At 38.7% G+C, this 5,027-nt stretch overlaps 1 pseudogene; it reads left to right on the top strand.

The window, feature by feature from the left end:
• Positions 1–1,775: 1,775 nt before the first annotated feature.
• On the top strand, positions 1,776–3,029 carry LOC121166220 (annotated as a pseudogene).
• Positions 3,030–5,027: the final 1,998 nt, after the last annotated feature.

The following is a 5,027-nucleotide window of genomic DNA, read 5'->3' as shown; positions in this document are numbered from 1 at the left end:
TTTTCATGTGTAGATTATTAAAAAAGTCATATTCAATGTCTGTGGAACAAAAGACTCTCTTGACTTATACGCATCACATTGGTTTGAGGGTACAATAACTGGTTTATGACAGCAGAATGGTGATTTATAATATAAAATTATTATTATAATATAATGGTTGCTTTGACATCAAAATTCTTTATAGTCATGAGAGTTATATGACTTACAACTGATTATATCAGTACTAGGTGAGCTTTATTGCATCAGAACGGTGAAGGATCATACACAAATTGATTAAGATGTTGCAATGCTTTTACTATTAATGGATGGTTTATGGCCTCAATGATAATGATAACTGTGAAATTGTCATTTTCTGACTTCCTAGTTGATCATATCATACTGTTAGGTTGATATCAGAATATGGCTTTCTCTTACCAATTGATTATGATTTCACATGTTTTGATATTGATAGATTGGTGTTTTATGACATTCAAATTCAAAATTCATTATAATTGCAAAATTCTTACTTTTGACATAATAATTGATTATGCCATCAGAATGGAATGTGGATACTGGATTTTGACTTCACAATGACAGGTTGATGAGATCCTGTTGTCTTGCATGACTCTGAAGTTACACTATTAGGTTTATTATATTAGAATGGTGGGATATCACATACCAATTGATTATGATATCAAATTTTCTGATGACAATTTCAAATTTTGACCTCACAATTAGTTTTGATGACAATGAAAAGTCTATGATTTGTGGCTGTGTATTGTATTTTTGTGTTGCAGTAGAGATTTATACTGTGAAGCCTTTCATTTTTTAAAGATAGATAGGGGGAAGATAAATGATAGCTAGCTAGCAAGCTAGATACTCAGATGGAAAGATACATAGATAGATAAATAGATAGATAATAGATACATAGATAGATAGATAGATAATAGATAGATAGATAGTTAGATAGATAGATAGATAGATAGATAGATAGATAGATAGATAGATAGATATCTCAGATACTGAGACTCCTGGATGCAGGTTTTTGTGTTTCAGGATCACAGGAAGAACAAGCTTAAATTCTTTTTTTCGGGCCCAGAGGCGTGGCCTTTTGGCTAAAGTCCTGGCCTTGAATGCACCAGGATCCCATATGGATGCCAGTTCTAATCCTGGCACCTCCACTTCCTATCCAGCTCCCTGCTTGTGTCCTGGGAAAGCAGTGGAGGAGACCTGGAAGAGGTTCCTGGTTCCTGGCTTCATATCAGCAGTACTTGCCATTGCGCACACTTGGAGAATGAATCACCAGACAGGTCTTTCTCTCTGTCTCTCCTCCTCTCTGTATATATGACTTTGTAATAAAAATAAATAAATCTTAAAAAAAAAAAAGCAGTACTTAAGCAGTATTTTTTTTTAAAAAAATTCTTTTTTTCTGTCCTTCTCCTGTCTTCCACAATGACAAATCTCATGGAGTCCAGGGTCATGAGTCAAGTACTTTTCCATTCAGACATACAGCTGCCCAACTAGGTATTCTTTGGAAAGAAATATGTACCAGTAGAAATCAACATTCCTGACGCTGCTGCGCTGCGCGGTTCCGTGTCCAGGGACCGCGCTCTGCAGGGACCACGCTCTGCCGGGAGTTGGGCAGGGTCGCGCCAGGCACCTCAGCGGGCACCAGCCGCAGGAACCCCGGGCCTCTGGGCAGAGCCTGAGCGACCCCCGGTTCTCTGGCGCGCCCTCCCGCAGCCCCATTTTTTTTCCCCCTGCTCTGGCTGTTGCTGCTGCTTGTATGCTCCGTTATGGCAACGGAACCTCCATCCACCCTTTGGCTCGAGGCGCCCGCCCCCCCCAGATATGCCGACCCCACCGGCTAGCGAGGCCGACCCCAAAGACACCCCGCAGCTGCCTGTGGGCGGGAGGCTCTGCTTCCTCAAGGGCTGCATGCTCCCCTTGCATCAGGTGGCCGGGCACATGTATGGGAAGGACAAAATGAGCATACTACAGCATCCAGATGGCACAGTTTTGAAACAGTTACAGCCTCTTCCCAGGAGCCCAAGAGAGCTGGAATTCTATAATATGGTGTATGCTGCTGATTGTAATGACAGTGTTCTTCTAGAGCTACGAAAATATTTGCCGAAATATTTTGGCATTTTGTCACCTCCCAGTGCACCAAATGATTTATATCTGAAACTGGAAGATGTGACCCACAAAATTAATAAGCCTTGTATAATGGATGTAAAGATTGGACGAAAAAGCTGTGATTCTTTTGCATCGTCTGAGAAAATTCAGCAGCAGGTCAGCAAGTACCCGCTAATGGAAGAGATTGGGTTCCTGGTGCTTGGCATGAAGGTGTATCATGTTAATTCTGATAGCTATGAGACACAGAACCAGCACTATGGAAGAAGCTTAACAAAAGAAACTATTAAGGATGAAGTCTCCAAGTCTTTTCATAATGGATTATGCTTAAGAAAAGATGCTGTTTCTGCCAGTATTCAGAAGATTGAGAAAATTCTTCATTGGTTTGAAAGCCAGAAGCAGCTTAACTTTTATGCAAGTGCATTACTGTTTGTTTATGAAGGTTCATCTCAGATAGCCACTACAAAGTCTAATGACAGAACTTTGGCAGAAAAGTTTTTGTCCAAAGGACCCCTGTCAGATACGGAAGTACTGGAGTTGAACAGTAACTTCCATCTGTCAAATTCCCCAGTAAATGGAAAAATAGAGTCCTCAATAGGCAAAAGCTGATCCAAGATGTATGCTCGGCACAGAAAAATGTATTCAAAAAAGCATCACAGTCAGACTTCACTGAAAGTTAAAGTAGAGAGCCAGACAATGGGTGGAAGAGCTTGTCACAGGAGCATTTAAATGGAAATGTACTTTCCCAACTGGAAAAAGTTTTCTACCATCTTCCTACTGGTTGTCAAGAGATTTCAGAAATGGAAGTACGAATGATGGATTTTGCTCATGTGTTTCCTAGCAACACCATAGATGAGGGATACGGTTATGGGCTCAAGCATCTAATCAATGCACTTCACAGTGTGTTAGATAATTGACTCCTTTGCTTCAGTCTTTTTGAGGGGTGGTTGATCACAAGAGCAGTAATCACTCCTGCCCGCTGATGCTGTGTGAAGAGTTTGTTTTGTGCATTGACGTTCTATTTGGTTTTTTTTTGGTTTTTTTTTTTATATATATATTTTTTTAAAGATTTATTTTTATTATTTTTTCATTGGAAAGGCAGATATACAGAGAGGAGAGACAGAGAGGAAGATCTTCCGTCCGATGATTCACTCCCCAAGTGAGCGCAACGGGCCAATACTATGCCAATCCGAAGCCAGGAGCCTCCTCCGGGTCTCCCACGCGGGTGCAGGTTCCCAAAGCCTTGGGTCGTCCTCGACTGCTTTCCCAGGCCACAGGCAGGGAGCTGGAAGGGAAGCGGGGCCGCCGGGATTAGAACAGGCGCCCACATGGGATCCCGGGCGTGCAAGGCGAGGACCTTTAACCACTTGCGCCACCGCGCCGGGCCCCTCTATTTGTTTTTATACTTTAGTAGAAAGCTTAACATTTTTACAATCTTACTCAGGAAAACTAATTTGTTAGAAAACTATGAAGAAAAAGAAAACAACAAAAATCTTGACATTGAGAGTGCTAAATATTCTTACTGAGTTAGGAGGATAGAGGTTGTTTGCAAGAAAGGAAGCATTTTCTTAATACATGTTTCGTTTATGGGAAAATGAGAATATACATTTGTTACATTACGAAATGTATGATATGGCAGTGAGAAAAAAGTGTAGTAAGCAGTGTGATACTTTTCTGTATTAGCAGTGCCAAAAAGGTGAATGATTAAAACTTTGCTTTATTTCTCCTTTAAATAACATTTGCAGACTTTTAAACTTCATACATGGCTGCATTTAACTTGTTCGTGGTAAGAATTTATGTTGCCACAAGTAGTGTTTCCTAGAATTTGTGTTAAGTGATGAATGAAAGGCAGCATCCAGTCTTAAGTTGTTAGAGAAAGATCATGTATAAATTAGCAGATCATATGAAGTTTGGTGCATATTGCAATCCATATTTTTGTTTCTCAAAACAATTTTATGTCGCATTCAACAAAATAACTAATTCCCTGGAGGTCAAGGGCAAAACTGCTTTTCCTGGAAACAGAGAGGCAGATATTTAGCTTTGCTTCACACCCACTGCCTCCCAAAAAGTCACTAGGTGTTTGCCACCAAAGAATCTAAATTTTCGACCTGCAGGTATATTTGATGTCAATTCTGTCATTCCTTACTTTGATTTCCTACCAACTCATCTAAACACTTAAAAGTTTTGCTTATATATTCTTGGAATATGTCTTGAGCTTGTACGTTATTACTTTCTCCCATCCCCCCCCCACAACTTTACAAATTTACATTTAAATCTAAGCACCTTTTTTGTATGTTAAGTTATGGAGGAAAGTATCAAAACTTTACATTTCTTACCTTCCCAAGTCTATCTTGAGAGTGCTTTTAAAATATATGAGCCCACATAAAAGTACCAAGTGCTCTGCAAATTTTATGCTTAGTAAGTCTATTAAACCAAGATTATTTGAAAATTTGTATACATTTTGTTACAGTAAAATTTTTCATGTGGACTTCATACCTTTTTCTCTGCTGCCCAATGACTACTGATTATAGATTTCTGTGGAATTGAATTTCAAGTTTTTTAGTTCTATTTTTTCCATTATAATATGGACTTTTGTTGTTGATATTTGGATATTTGTTCAGGAAACCTTAAGCATAAGTAATAAACACTATTCTCAATCTTAACACGACAAGAGGCTTTTTTGTATGGAATTGGTGTCAGTCTATGTACAATGAATTTAATATACTTAAGTATTATCAATATTTTTGAACATTTTAGCTCCGGATTTTCATTTATCTTTATTTGGAAATGTGGTTTTATTAAATCTGCATGTTAACTTTTTTTATACAATAGATCATGTTTTGTTTTTCTACCTTTTGTTTTTCCAGGAAGGGATTAACATCTAATCCTGTCTACATTTTTTATCACTGTTATCC

Source organism: Ochotona curzoniae, unplaced genomic scaffold (genome assembly GCF_017591425.1).
Source record: "Ochotona curzoniae isolate NIBS_2020 unplaced genomic scaffold, NIBS_Ocur_1.0 contig_931, whole genome shotgun sequence".
Lineage (NCBI taxonomy): Eukaryota > Metazoa > Chordata > Mammalia > Lagomorpha > Ochotonidae > Ochotona > Ochotona curzoniae.
This window is presented reverse-complemented; position numbering and strand designations above follow the sequence as displayed.